Here is a 16261-nt window from a genome sequence, read left to right as displayed (position 1 = left end):
CAAGACATAATTGAAGTCATAACAACCTAGATCAAGGAGCTCTGACCTGACACTCAGGCAGAGTTGGAGTTGGTGAAATCCCCAGCAGGGGACCCTTGGTCCAGCAGCACAAGGCTGCAGCTCATCCCACCAACCCACGGTGAGCTCCAGCAATCTGAGCCTAACTCAGAAAAGCCCTGGAAGGGATATCCCAGTGCTAACCACAGGAGTCAACCACTGCTCTGAATCAAGAGCAGTGTGACAAACTCTTGCCTGGAGTTAATGTTTATGGCTGGTTTTATAAGCTGCTGGAAAGCAGGACGTATTGCTACACCCTGAAATATAATGGTGCCTCTGACTGGTGCTATAATAAACTGCAGAGCCTCCTCCCAACCTTTTGGATTAAGTAATAAAAGAAAATGATTAAGAGTGAAATCCCATCATTTATCTTTTGTTGAATAAAACACTTTTTTTTTTTCTATCCCAGCTCGCTAACAGCGACAGCCATGAAAATGAATGATTTGGCTTCACCCAAAATGATGGATAATCCTGCTGGAAGAGCATGACAATGATAGACAGACATCTTCTGAAGGAGAAGGTAATAGAAAAGACTGACACTTTGATAGGCACCATGATGAACAAGGCCTGGGGGGCCGTGAGTTAATAGGTTAATAGAAGTGCTCCGGCTCTCCCAGCCCCTTCTATCTCTGTGCTCCTTTTAGAGCTCCTTGGGCAGCAAAATTACATTGGGAACACTGGGAGGAGAGATGCATTTTGTAATTCACCAATGTGCTTTTTTGTGTACTCCTTAATGCTGTGGTGAAATTAGAATTAAACTGCTTCCTTAAGTGAGGTGTAGGGAAAGCCCACCCTGCCCAAACCTCATCAGAGCTTTGCTTTCACCTCTTCCATCTCTCAGACTCTGCTTGCAGGTAATACAATGTCCTGAGGGTATTGCACATGTTGAATTTAGTCACCTGGGAAATGGATTGTTGGAGCCCTGCTGAAGTTGATGGTGAGCCACATTCTGACATGAACTAAACCAGAATTTAGCCCAAGTAGTTTTATTGATGTCAACAAAATATGTGCCTGGTTTCTGGTCACCTACAAACAGAAATATTTGAATGTCAGGAAAATAAAGAAGTAAGATTTATTCAAATTATTTTTAATTTCTCATAGCTTTCTTATTTATTTCCATTTTTGTCTTTCATAAAACTGTAATTTTTTTCTGATAACACAAAATAACATTTATCAATGTGTATTTCATTACTTTTTTTACTTTTTTTTTTCCTTATTAATGTCTGTTTGAAGAGGTTAAGACTTTGCAAACTCCACCATCTTGGCTAGCAATTAAGCTAACATATGCTTTACAAGCTTTTTATGTCTTTTGCATTATGGGATATTTTGGTTTGAGCTAAGAGTTTCTTACTCAGTTTTTGCAACCAACTACAAGAACAGGTCTTGACATGAATGGCTTGTACAATTTTACAGTTAGATTATCAATATAAGTCAGGCTAACATGAGAAGAGTAACATAAGTGAGTAATGAGGTAAATAAACAGAAGAAATATAGTGTCAATAAGGAAGCTTTACAACTAAAGGAATTTAAGCCAATATATTTCAGAGCAAGAGAACGTGATGCACAGTTGGCAAAGTCTCTGTGAGACTATAATGAAGAGTCATAATGAAATACTTGTCTCTGTTACTACTAAGAAATAATATATGGCTCACTCTGTGGGCTGGTGGAGGACAGATCAGCTCCCTGACATGCTGCATTAACTGGGACATACAAAATCCTTCTCTGTATTTATCTTTTCCCCTGCTTATTTATTTTTAATGCTCCTGGACATGGATTGTCAACATGTCTGCCTGCAGACGCCACATTTCTGTATAACTTTAAAAGGATTCATGTAATCCAAATAAGCTTGAGGGGTGTATTCTGTAAGCACATGACAAATGCCTTTATTGATAGACTTGTAGTCTGGCTTCAGGACACAGCTGATATAAAATATACAGTACATGTTGAAAAGAACCTTTTAATTAGTATATCTAAGCTTTTTATTTGACTGAAAATATGTTTAACTCATCTACCAGTTTTTATTGACTTTCTTACTTAAGTGTTTTCATTAGGTGTATCTATTACTTTCTCTTCATGTACAGGGGCATTTCTGTTTCTGTAGGATGTAACAGGGGTGTTATGCTGTTATTAAAACAATGCAGAGTTACTACATCAGGTGTAACCCCAGGTTTAGTGCAGACCAAGCTGGTTTACATCACTCTCAGGTATTACTTGGCTTTCTAGTACATGACTGCAGGCTGCTAAGCAGGAGCACTGTGTGGCAATTTCATATGATAGAACAAGATCTTTCAGAATTACAAATCCCATTTCCCTGCTGGCCTCTGGCCTGACCCCCCTACACCAAGCCACAGGTTATAGGAATGTTAAAACTAGGTCAAAACAATGTCAGAACAGAATAATTCACAGCATAAAGTGTGTCCTGGTGCAGAGTGTGAGGGCACACAACAGACCAGGAAGGGTGGCTAAATTGATCTCTGTGCTTTTGAAAGTTATTCTGGTCCCAGACAGTGAGGACGAAGCACACAGCAGATTATGAGGTTCAATCTGTTTTATTTCTTCTCACAGGATATTGCATATATTTTTACTCTGTGATTATTATGAATTAATCAGTAGTGCCTGTGGATGGTACCACAATTAAAAGCCTCTTCTCCAGGGAATTTACACAAATAGAACTGAGGACACAACAACAGTGTGTGCTCCATAAAGAGAACACACAACAAAGTGCCCAGACAGGTACAGTGATTACAAAAGAGGTGATCCAGGACTGAACCTCATGAGTATCAACCCTGCCTCATTTTCTCTCTAGCAATGAGCTGGTTAATTCTGTCTTTCATTTATAGAACTTAAAAATGTTCATTTCAAGGGGCTATGCAAGCTTGTGTTATTTTATATTAACTAATGATCCATGGAGAAGACAAGACATCCATCTTTCTGGAGCAAGTCACTCCATGATTTTGTACCTTAGCCTTCTCGTCTGTAGAATCTAAAGAATGACTCTGAGTTTGCTCTGTAAAATGCCTGAAAGATGCAGAGGAGGAGGAGGGTGCCACACTTCTGCAGTGTCAGCACGGATGCCCTGGTATACAACTCACTGCTGTGGTACATGGGAGATGAAGAAAAATTTGATTTCAGCTTGCTGCCCTTTCAGCATGTGCAGGCAGTGACAGTCCTGGCAGGGCCATCACAGTCCCTGTCTCACTGGCAAGGGATGGAAATGGAGGGGCTGAACCAGCCCTGGGATTTACTGCTGACAGAAATGTGGAGCTCAGATGTACTTCTGGCTTTATGCAGATCCTCAGGGCTGTGGTGCATTACCTGGACACTTCAATTGCAGACTGATTTAGAGCTTATGCTTTTTGTGCTATTTTTAGCCTAATAGGTTCATGACTGAGCCTTGTATCTATAAAGACAATTCAAGTAATAACAGTAATAAGCTGTAGATATCTGTGTTTTAACAGCATACTGGCTGCACAACCCATTGGTACTTGAAAACAGAAATGCTTTTGAAATAAAACCCACTACACCTTTAGTCCAGCACAATTCCCAGATCACAGATTGTCCATCTCTTTCATTTTTAGTATGCCCTCAATGTCAATTACCTTTTTAGTTTACTGCTTTTCCCCCAGAAAAACAGTTGACATTAAGCTGTGTTCTAAAAGAACAAGCTGATCTGAATGTTAAATTAATACATATCTATGCATGCACATATATCTATTTTCACTGCGAGGCACATATTTCAAATGTATCAAAAGATTTTGTCATTTACGTATGAAAATTAATTCATAAATCTTTTTTGTATTTACAGCAGCCCTGGCAGAGTTTATCAAAAATGAGCTGCCTTACAGAACTATCAATGGATTAATAAAAAGAATCTGATCTAATATTCATGACACAGGAGACAAATGTAAACGGTCAGGCAACTTCATCTTTTTATTCTTGGAGAAATGTTGTTTTTTTATAACTTTTCCTTGTAGGTTTTGTTTTCTCATTTCATAACTGCTTTAACAAAAGAACTGTGCCATCAATTTTGCTAGATTGCATTATTCATGTGTAGGTAATACACACCAAATTCAATGCACAAAGGAAAGAAATACAAAAGAACATTCTATATTATTATTCATATAAACCCAAGAAAACTTCCAAAATCATGCTGTCCTATTATATTTATGACCCAATAATATTCTTTAGCTGTGTAGTTCTTAATGTCCAAACACATCTTGCTGCCCTGTTGCTCGGAGGAAATCATGGTATCTATTTGTTTATCCTGATTACCTTTACAACTTGATTTTGCTTTGAGACCCAGGCAGCCAATAACTAATTTGGGGAAAGGATCATTCTTACACTCAGGTCTGTGACCTGAGCTGCTGATTGCAATGGAAGCTATTAGCCCATTCCAGAGGAATGTGAAAATGAAATCTTTTGTTAGGATTGCACTCATGCTGGACTCTCCAGACCCTTTTTGAAGGCCATTTTTGTGCTGATGGTATTAACTTTGGGATGATCCTGGAATGAGGTTTCCTTAGGTTCTCCTAGAAGCAGGCCTGCCTGATCCAAAGGGTCTGCTCAGCTTCCTGCTCTTATTTACCTGTCAGCCTGCTCATTCCCTGCTGGACCTGGCTTAGGGGGAACCCAGCAGTGCTGGGTTAATGATTGGGCTCAATGATCTTAAAGGCCTTGCCCAACCTTCACGTTTCTTTTTCTGACCTTCCTTAATTATATTTCTGAGAAACCTCCCAGTCTCACCTAGCTGGGTGCTTGGGAATTTATTGAAATCTTTGTTTGACTACTGCATAATTCACAGGACGGTGCTCAATAATTTCTGGGCCAGAGTCTCCTCTGGTGGAAAAGGGTGTGGATGTCAGGCAGGCAGCTCTCCTGCCCCAGAGTGGCCATCTCAGAGTCACTGCTACTCTTGGACTATGGGAGATGCAGCATTCAGCTTTTTGGTCTGCTCAGGTGGTGTTACCTTGCATTCAAAAGCAATTAGAGTCCTCAATATTGCACACATACCATTTACTTACTTTCTAATTTAGTACTATACTGAGGACAAATTACTTTCCAACAGAAAATGTCAATGGTTCCATAGCAACCAGAGGTACCTGAGAGCTTTCCTTTCATGTTAAATCCCATTATAAGAGCATCAAGCCTGGTGCTTTATGCCTCATGTTGGTGTGAGAGAGTGGCTGCTGCATCCAAGCAGCAGAGCCAGTCCCTGGAATCTGCTCCTTGCACGTGCTGGAACCAAAATCTAAGCGCCATCATCTTGTTCTGTCAGAGGTTGGGTGCTTTATTTTAATTAACTTCAACAATTGCTTCAACAGACAGAAGGTTGTTTTAAATGGGTTTCATCATCACATCTTTTATTTTCTGGAATGGCTTGATTTCGTGCTCAGAAAGTGTGAAATGAGAAGTTACTGCAAAAAAATCAGTCAATATTAACAACCTTCCAGCTGCTTTCCTCCTGAAAAAAAATGGTAACCAATGCTTCAGTCTGACCCAACACAGACTATTGGAGAGGCAAAAATAATCTGATTTTTGTTTCTTATGGTTGTCAAATGCATTGTGCCCTGTAGACTGTTTTTGCCATGAACTGAGCAAAGACTATCTGCATGGGTTTTAAAACTGGGATTCTCCTGGGGAAAAGCCAGCTCCTGCTTGAGCAGCCTTACCCTGGGGCTGTGCACTGGTGCAGAAGGCAGGGAAAGCAGAAAGAGATGGGAAACCATTCCACTGTGAGATGGTGACAGGTGATTCCTTTTGTTCCTGCAGTACCTGGGATGCACAATGACACGAGGTTATATCTGCCTCAGCTATTGCCTCAAGATAAACATTAATTTTCAGTGATTTCTCCAGTTTTATAGTTCACTCTCCAACTGCTGTGTGCAGGTTGCTTGGCCTCATTAGGCCCAGCACTATGTGAGTTTGTATTTTTCTCCCCAGAAAAAGGAGTGCATTTGGAGACTTGTCCCTGAGCAGGTGCTGAAGTTCATCTCAGCACCCAAATGATCTGCAAATATGCAAGCAGCAAAAACATAGGAGCTTGCAAATGCTTTATATTGGTGGTATACATACTTTTTTTCTCAGCTCTTAATACAAATTAACTGTTTAGTTAGGATTTTATTGACTGGCTGTTTCAGTAGTGAGGAAGTTTTGGGGTCAATTTAATGAAAAAAAAAGGGACTGACTTCTGGCTTTGCTTCTTTGGTCAAAAATGAGTTATGGTCTCAATAAATCAGAACACAAAGTAAGAAATTTGTCTTTGTTGAGCTTTGTATGTGGAAAGAAATGAGCTTCTGCTGATGTGGGATTTGGTAAAATTAAATATGCCTGCTGGGAAAAGCTGTTATTGGATATTATAAGAAAAGATTGATTTCAAAAAGCTCAGACTGTTGTATGAACAATCACTGAAATCAGTATTTTTATACAGCAAAGGCATAAAAATTCCAATGAAACAATGAGTCACAGTTTCTTCATAGAAACAGGATTCCAAAATATCTTGAGAAGAATGAGGCAGGTGCCCCAGGGTTGGCATAGTGATGAGCTTTCCTCTTGCTGTACACCTGAACAAATGAACAAACTAAATGTGCACATTGCTCAGCATGGCTACACCTTCTGTTGCCTTTTCTGCCATCTTTTTCAGTGCTTTTTTTGTGAACATGATTTTATTATCCTAAATGAAAAGCATATTTCATACCATATCTGGACTCTTCCTAAAACTTTAATTTCCTTACCTTCAGCTTTACACAGCTTATAAAAGATAATTGGGCTGCACTTGGGCAGACCCTGTGCACTTGGATATGCAGAAAATTATTTTCCCCAAATAAAGCACCTCACAGCAGACAGGCTGTGTTGTCATGTTGTTTGAACTTTGATTGTGTTCTGAATAATCCTGAAGTGATCCCTAATTTTTTTTTTTTTTTTGTTTATCTGAGTCAGATTTGGGGCGTTACTCATTTGCTTTCACTTAATTGTGTTGTTGGCCATGTGAGGGATAAAACCAAGCATTTAAGTCTTTGACTGGCAGCTGTGCTTAGCTAGAAGTGCAGCTATAGCTTATAAAAGTAGACTAAGGGTCTTTTAAAAATGTTTTATCTGTCATGTTTGTATGTCACACATCACTTCATTTTTTATAAGCTCAGAATTATACTTGTGAACTGTGACTCATAATCCATAAGAAATATATATAGGTATTTAAGATTTCTAACAGAAATGAAGCATGACAGTTGCAGAACTAAAGCTGATTCTTGTAAGAATAATAAATCCATGGAAATCATAGAAACACAGATCATTGCACAGATAGAGACCAATATAACAAACCAATAAGCATAAGGATGCCCAAGGAGAAAAGTGATTATGAAAAATAACAAAGAACTTATGCTGGTCCAAATCCGTAAGAAAGAGAACAAAAGAAAGTAAGTATGAAAATTGACTTGAATATTGGTACTTTGGCAGAAAAAATAATTCCCCCAGGCAGCTGTCCATCTGGTGCCCAGTTTGTGTCACACAAACCAAGGTCATCCTAACAAATGTGTGACATATTCATGGCTAACAGGATTTGTTACCTGCATTGTTTGTTATGTTTATTTAATTGACTGTTTTCCATTAAAATTAAGCTGTGATTTCATAAGCTTCAGAATTTGTTCTGCTTCTACAAATTCCCCACCTTCCCTCCCAGTAATTTTGTATTTTAACCAATTATGGCAGGAAAAGCTGAAGTATTCATGTTTCTAAAGAGTCTTAGGAAATGGTAATTAATTGTGTGACCACCTTCAAAGCCTGCATTAGGCTGCTGGGGAGCAGGGTATTTATTTGGTCATCTCTTCAGCTCTTGGGATATTAGAAAAATACCATTATTATCATAATATCAAATGCAAAACCAAGGCTCTGTCATAGCCATTATATGTTCAACTGAGTTATCTTTCTCCTCCTCCCTTTCTAGATCACTCCAAGATATGATTTGCTGAAAATGTATGCATGCTTTTCAGGTAAGGAGGCAATGCTTTTTTCCAGTACTATGGGGAAAAAATTGTAATGTGTGGGTTGCTTATACAGCTTGCTCTGCAGGTTGGTCTATTGGGCTCTAAATCTGACCTATTATTTTTGCTTCCTTCAGTACATTGGCTTGCATTTAATGCCTCATCTCTTTTCCCTCATGATTTCAATGGCAAAATTTGCTCAGTTTTCATTATGGTAAAAATTCCTTTAAGGTTATGGATAAAAACAGAATTTAAAGTAGTGGGGTGATATTAAAGTCTCTAACCGTTACAGATGAATAGCAGAATGCTGGGAATGTTCCTGCTATCTGTGCTGCAGGAAAGAAAAAAAAAAGGATATGTACAAAGTGGAGGTACAAGAAGGTTTTGGAGGGCAGAGAAAATGCTTTCCAGTGGGAGATTTCTGTTGAGCTTATAAAAAAAGAAAGTTAAGCCTGTATAAACACCTTTCTGTGAAGAAAACATGAAATACTACAGGATTCTTTAATCTACCGAAGAAACATATAGCAAGAACCAGTAGCTGCGAGCTAAAGCAAAACAATTTCAAATTAGAAATAAAGCACTGCTGTTTTCCCTCTGTTTCACAGAGATGGTAATTAAACTTTGGGGCAGGCTAACTTGCAGTAGAAAATGGTAGGCGTCATCTCTGGGGACTTTCAAACATAGTCTATATACTTTCTGAAAGTTTTTTTTTGCCTGAACACAAGTAATGGGGGTCTCAATATCAGAGGTAATTGGATGGAATATAAGCATCTGAAACAAAAACTCAGTGTAGATGAACTAATCTCTTCTCCTGGCCTTAAATGTATGAAAATATAGATTACATTACTGCAATGTGTTTGTTTCCTACACCTAATTGGTTTTCTTTCAAGGCTCAAAAATCTTTAGTCACTGCAGCTTGCATCACTAACCTTTACGAATTCAAAACAATGCTCTTTACTGCTTGCTGAATTGTCACATACTATATGTCTCTAAATCCATCTGAATGTGCAATTTCCAACTCCTGATTAGCACCAGGAGCCCAGTCAAGAATGACAGAACAGCATCCAATTCTGTAGATCTCTACTGCAATTACAACAGTCAAAAGCTGCATAAGGGCCATCCTACAGCTTAAGTCTTTTCAGAAAAAACTGCTTGAAAACCTCTTATATCACAGGGATTATTGATGGGAATAGGGTGATTGACAGGAAATTTTCAAAAACACAAACCTTTCTAAGATGAATTACAGCACAAATACATAACCCACAGAGAATGGAGTGACTTCAGTGTCAATTCCTGTGGACAGATTCCCCAAAATCACTGGGTAGAAAGTGCCACCAGACACTTGCAAAAGTTCCAAACCCAGAGCAAGATGCTTTCCTGTTTCCAAGGACACAGTGATTTAAATGTTCCCTATTCTCCCTGAGCAAGTCAGAAATTGCACTGGGTTGGATGTGTGACAGTGAGTGCTCAGACAAATTGGTGGGGTGGGGTTAAGCCATAAACTGTATCCAAAATGCCCTATCAAGGAACTCAGAGGATTATTTTCTGAGGAGTGTCAGCTACTGTTGCAGTGCTGATTTAATACAAAAATGTGTGCACCTACTCTGCCCTAATCCCCATTCTTCCTTTTTATGTCTTGGTGAGTTCCTCCAGCAGCTCTTCCTACCAGAATGTGATTCCACTCTTTCAAACACTTTTTTGCTTGATTCACTTTGTCTCATAGAGTATTTATCTTCTTCCTATTTCTGATTGCCACTGATGTCCTTTCTCCTAGAAGATATATTCATCTATTCATATATTCACTATTTTTTCAGATTTTATTTATATCAGGTCGGTAGAAAAATATAATAAATTGCTGTGACTCAGGAGTGCTCAGAGGAATAATTTGTCCAAGACTTTTAATAAAACTATGCTGTCTTCTAAGCCAGGGTCTTTGTAAACAAAGGCATTACACCAGAATAAAACTTTCCTAATCTCTGATGCCAGGTCTTGAGGATGCCATGCTTTGGTTACTCCAAACTTGAATATGAATAGATCATTGGCAATTGGCTTTTCCCAAACCCTGTCTGTAAGGAAGTTTTCATGGTCAGTGCTGCTATCAGCCCTAACTCCATGCACTCCTGATCCAGAGTTTGTCCCAGTCAGGACAAAGTGAAGAAGAAGGAACTCCCACAGAAGTGCCAGTGGTGCTTTACTTCCTCCAAAACACTTCTCCTTGAAAAGTAGAGCTGTAAAAAAAAATTAAAAACTAAATCAATCAATCCTGACTAATCTAAACCTTCAATCCCAAATCAGTCCACTTTGTGGATGTGACCTGGCAGCTGGTGGGACTCCTGAAGTTCAGAGCAAGTGTCCCAGCTATTTTACATGTTTTAAGTAGGGAATAGATAGTTCACCTGAGAGTACAGCTAATGCTATTTTTTTTAAACTCTTCATTAATTTGAATTCTAACTCACACATCTTGTTGTCAATTGAATGCATTATCTCCTTTTCCCATCACATGCTATTATATAGGTACTTCTTGGGTAAGAAATTGTCTCTATTAGCATTTCTGTCATGCAGAACAAGCGTTCTGTCAGTGTTGGCAGCTCTTTTTTACTACAGGTCTCAAATGTGAATTGAATTTTATATAAATTTCATGCTGTGACTTAAATTATCTCCCTTGAAGAATGACTACCTGTAACGCTCCTTTTAGTGGAGAGTCCTCAAAGAATCCCAACTATGGGACTTGGTAGCGGAGTTAAAAATCAAGAAGGGGATTTTAGGTGAAAGAACATTTTATCCAAAGCATTTGTCACAGTAATTTCAGCTGTTTCCATCATAAGGAGGAGGTCTTGCTATGATTTTTTAGAGTTCCAGGTATTTCTGATGTTCTACATTACTAAATATCAGTTCCCAGGTGTGAAACTTGGCACTAAGTTGTTAAATCCTTCTGCTTCTGAAAGCTGCTTCAAAATATCCTTCAAATGTAAGGAAGGATAATTTTGGAAATCCAATCAGCAACACATATGGTGTGCTGACTGTATTTTTTATATCTCATATGCCTGCAGAAGACATGGGAGAAGCCCAAGAGCATCTTACATGGATTCTTAGTGCTGCCCAGGATTTTCCTCACAGAGAATTGGTGGCGTCACCCTTTAATAGTTTTGTTCCCTGAAATCCCTCTTTTGAAAATTAACAAAGGCAAATAACTTCTGTCTCCTCCTTCCTGTAGAGGAGGGAAACTGGAAAAGCAGTTGCAGGTGAGTGCACTAGGAAATGATATGATAGGAGCACTTTGCAAATCGTTTTTTAAAAAGCTTTTATCATGTTAACTGGTGCAGCACCCAGCACAGAGTTGCAATCATGTTCCCTGTTAAAGAGAATTGACTTAATTCATTTTCATGTTGTGACCTGCAACAGTTTAATTTACCTGAGAGCATTCTTCCTGTCAATACAGGCTGGATGGAAACATGATAACTTCAGCTTATGTTAAGTGTCTGATTTGTGATGCAGTTTACCTCTGCAACGACTGCACTGTTCAAATTAATTAATACCAGATCATTATCTTTAGATGGCAGGCAGATGTTGAGGTTATGGTGTTTGTGAACCTTAAGCCTGTCTTTTTTTCTGTACAGATAACCAGCAGTTGCTATATAAATTGGAGAGCCAAGGTCTAGGCCTTCTGGCAGTCAATTGGTTTTGTAATTATCTTAGTAATAGTTCTCAATTATTATTCAGTAAAGGTCATCTTTTCTCTGCTAATGGGTCACGGCACCCCCTCGGGATCCAGAGATGGGCCAGTTCTCCTTTTTATCATGTAAATGACTTGCCATCTGTGTGCCACCCAGGTTCATCCAAGGCAGTTCTGAAAACACTGACTGTTAATATCAAAGCTGCAGACTCTGGCAGGATTGTAGAATTGGTTTAAAATATTTTTAAAGATGGGCTGTATTTCCTGAAATTTTCAAGACTCTATTAAATGCTGTGGACAGCTTAGTGGCAATTGTCTTCAAGTAATACAATGATTAAAAATGCAAACTTTTATTGTAACTAGTGGCATTTTTAGTTAAAACCCCTGATACCCTTTTTTCCAGCCCATGCCTGCCTTCATTTGTGTCCCATTGTATTTACTTCTGCTATGTGATTGCCTGGGGGAAGTTAAATACCAACTATAGTTATTACAGTTGCACAAAACTTCTTTATTCCCTTCTCTAGATCATGTTTACATTGCAGGCTGTGCTGAAAGTGAATAAAATGAAAAAGTCATCATTTGTTTCTACTCTATTGTAATAGCCATGCTGTAATTGGTGCTGTTTCATATAAAATTACCATATAAATTGTGCCATCCAAAGCTGCAACAGAAAGAGCAAGAGTATTTACAATAAATGGCAAATCCCTGTTAATTATTGATAGCCTAATAAACACACCATTATAATTCAGTCTTATTATTCATTATTAATAAAAACTCTTATTTACTATTCATTGTGTAAGGATCAATTATGATTAACTATTCTAAAAATGAATGGTCCACATGCATGTTTCTATTTTCAGGGACTTTTCATTGAGGGAAAAGCTTTCTGTATTGAAAGGCTCTGTCCAACAGGACAGAGCTCTGCTATGAGCTCTGTCAGAGGCAGTTAATGATTTTAATGTTAATAATTTTAATGTTTCTTTGGAGGTCATCATTTGGCCCAAAGATGGTTGACTTTTGACCTAGGATGTTCTTGGCCATGAGGGCACACAGTAGTTTACCTTCAATAGCAATGAAGCTTTGCTTCACTAAAGTAAAGAAGTAAAGCTTTGCTTTACTGCTTAGTAATGTCAGGGACCTCTTTTTAAAATAAAATCTGCCAAAAATTCATTGATGTATCATCATAAATCTTGGTGGCTTCAAAGCTTAATTTTGCTGGGGAAGGAGGCTGAATTCCAGGCATTAGAGTGACAATGTGTCCTTGTGTGGATCTGCAGAGTGTCATGTGAATGAAGATTTCTCCAGAAATGATCAATTTATTGAGCCTTTGGCCTTATAATACATTTTATGTAGATGCTACCAGCCCAGCCTTTCTAGACTGTATTGCCAGAGTCAAGACTTTTACCTTCTGGTGTTGGTAGTGTCACTGCTGGCTGTAGGAAGGACAGGACTAGAAGTATTCGCAAGAAGTATACCCTTTTCCTACCAGGCTTTTGATTTTCTGACATCTCTTCCAAGCATAACTCAACTGGCAATTGCCACTGAGAAATAGCACTAGAGAATATTGATTTCTTACAATGCAGACCAAATGCCTTCCTTGTTTGTTTCAGTTTTTATGCTTCTGAGCAGACTTTGGCTGATATTTTACTTTGTCCCTTATTTCAGGTTTTTGATGCACAGGTAACTCCACCATAGCCCCTGTTAGATGTTAAATGCTGCAAATTCCATCTGAGATGCACTGAGACAAGAAGTCACTGCCCACCAGTGCTTCTGGGATGTGCCACACATGGAAGTGCCTTGAAGTTTTCACAGGACATGAATAAGGGGCAGGAGGACAATCACTGCATGCCAAAGTGAGTCTTTCCTTCAGATCTGACTGGATTTCACGCTGATTTATCAGTGCACTGTCTGCAGGCAGCATTCTTGAGTTATCCAGAGTTTCTTGGCACAGAGGAGTTTCTGCATATGCAGTTTTTGTTTGACAAGGGTTCTCCACTGTCTTTCCCCAACTGCCCACTTCAGAATCCAAAATATCTGTAAAATGCTCTGTATTTTTCCATGATGTGCCAGTTCTCACCAGCTGTGATTTTCCAATAGAGTGATGCACTATAAGGCAGCCAACTGACTTGTAAAAGGATATGAGTTTGTGTGCCAAGGAGTTTAGCATAATGTTTCAACTGCAAATATAAAACACAAAGTCAGAAGAGAAGAAATTCAAAAGTATATAAATATGATATGTATAAATATTTTTTATTTTGTTTCAAATTTTATTTTACTCTGCTGTGTACATGGCATCTGAGACACACTGAACATTTTTAGCACATAAGAAGTAATTCACTTAGTTTATGGACACAAAGCAGTGTATAAACCATGTAGCTCAATAAATGCTTTGTTTCCAATTCTTATGTGCATGACATATCTGGAATTATTCCAGAAATTCATATCAAGGTAAGTCCTGCCAGCAGAATGAAGTTACAACAGAAGCTTTGGGTAAATCGTGGCACCTTTACCAGCAGTGCAGGGGGAATGTGCTTTAGCACCATGCCTGTGCCTCGTGTTCACACCTCTCCTCAAGGCCATACCAAAGTGCCACTGCTTAACCAGTGTCCCCATTGCCCAGGGGAGCTGTCTCACAGGCTGGGCTGCACAAGTCACACCTTTCTATTGAGGTGTTGACACATCTTAAATAAGAGCAGAATTTTCTCTCTCTTTAACTGGTCAGTGGCCCTTTGCAGGGTGTTCTTGGGCAGCTCTCCCAGCTCCTCCTGAGGTAATTAAATATTGATCTTGCCCCTTTTGCAGATGAAAATGCTCATGCTGTGTTTCAAGAAAGGATCACTTTTTCATGGTGTCATGGTTCAACCCCAGCCAGCAATTCAGTTTCACAGATCTGCTGCTCCCCAGTGGGGCTGAGGAGAGAACCAGAAAAGCGACAGGCAGAAAACACGTGGGTTGAGATAAAGACACTTCAGTAGGGAAAATAATAACACAGAGTGCAAAGCAAAGCATGGAATTCATTGCTCACTTCCCATGTCCAGGCAGGTGTGCAGCCATCCCCAAAAAGCCAGGTTCCATCACCCCATCAGGGATGGGACACCCTTGGGTCACTTGGGGTCTGCTCTCCCAGATGTGCCCTGTCTCAAATCCCTGTGCCCCCAGCCCCCTTGCTGCTGGAGGGGATGAGGAGCAGAAAAGGCCCTGGCAGTGTAAGTTCTGCTCAGCCATAGCTAAAACATCCCTGTGCTATCAACACTTTCCAAAACACAGCCCCACGTTAGCTCTATGAGGAAAATTATCTCTATCCCAGGCAAAAGCAGCGCACTCTGTTACTCTAGTTGATATAATTTTCTAATTAAGGTATAATTAATGTATAATGCAGTAGAAATACTAGGTGGGAGTGAAATTGTGACCATCTACTGTTATTGAAAATGTTCTATGAGCCCCATTATGCCATTGTACAATTATGCTCTAAATGTCAGTGATGTGAGGAGCACAAACAAGAAGTCGCTGTTATTAGACATGCTTTTATTATGCAGCCTAACTGAGAGCAATATTGTGTTTAAGAATAAGCAGGGAAGTAAAATATGAGGGATTTTGATCACAGAGAAATCAGTTTTACCATGTGCTGTAAATATTACTGGGGCAGCAGCATGCCTACTTTTCAGAAGCCAGAAAAGGAACAAAACAAAGGCAGGAATATCATGAATTGTAATTTGCTGCAAATGCAACCGATTCAATGTATTTAGTATTTTTTTTCCATTTTTTCTTTGTTTTGTTTTGTTTTCAAGTACGGTAATATACATATTTTGATCACTTTGCTGGAACCTCAAAACATGGAAATACAGCACCAATGAGACTTGAAAGCTCCATCAAATGCCTGCTGAAAAGTGTCTGTTGCTGGCACAACTGCAAGAGCTTTTGCTATTTTTTCAACCAACATTTGCAGCATTTCCCACCTAGTGCAGAAAATGGTGGCTGCTTGCATAAACATATATTTAAGTCTTAAAAGAGCCAACTTTGAAGTTAGTCCAAGTGTTGGTGTTTACAGAGGAGTGATTGTGTCAGGAGAGAAGCAGCCTGTTCATCAGCTCTCTGTGGCAAATCTGCCCTTGAATTCAGCAAAACAAGAGTTAAACTTTCATTCCTCTTGCAGCTGAAATACAGCTCTGGTGCAGTGCATTCCTGCACCATCCTCCTCCTTGCCTTCTGTGTATGGTATAATTATCAGATTCATTATAATAACTCTTGCATGTAAGCATTGTACTTACCCGAGGGCAGCCTGGGAGATTTTACATTTGCAAGCCTCATTTTGTTCTTCTGTAATAAAACTCTACGCTGAACATAGGGTGGCACCAGGCAAACATCAAAATGTTTAATATTTAGTAGATAAAGGATGAAGACTATGATATGTTCTTGCAGAGAAATGAAGACTGGTAGATTGAAGGCAGCTAAATTATTAAGCCAAATACATAATTATTTGGCATTCTAATGACTAGATATTCAATGAATATTTTCTTATTTATCAGATTAAACAATAATTAAATTGGTCCTCATA

General features: G+C 39.0%; 1 long non-coding RNA gene across 1 annotated transcript in view; it reads left to right on the top strand.

Moving 5' to 3' along the window:
* Positions 1–471: 471 nt before the first annotated feature.
* Positions 472–16261, top strand: part of LOC113459000 (uncharacterized) — an 85562-nt gene continuing 69772 nt past the window's right edge. The window contains exons 1-3 of the long non-coding RNA XR_012581676.1: positions 472–577; positions 7997–8042; positions 13372–13559. This is a non-coding gene — a long non-coding RNA (uncharacterized LOC113459000). The remainder of the gene's footprint in view (positions 578–7996; positions 8043–13371; positions 13560–16261) is intronic.

The sequence above is a fragment of the Zonotrichia albicollis genome, chromosome 9 (assembly GCF_047830755.1).
Source record: "Zonotrichia albicollis isolate bZonAlb1 chromosome 9, bZonAlb1.hap1, whole genome shotgun sequence".
NCBI classification, from domain to species: domain Eukaryota; kingdom Metazoa; phylum Chordata; class Aves; order Passeriformes; family Passerellidae; genus Zonotrichia; species Zonotrichia albicollis.
This window is presented reverse-complemented; position numbering and strand designations above follow the sequence as displayed.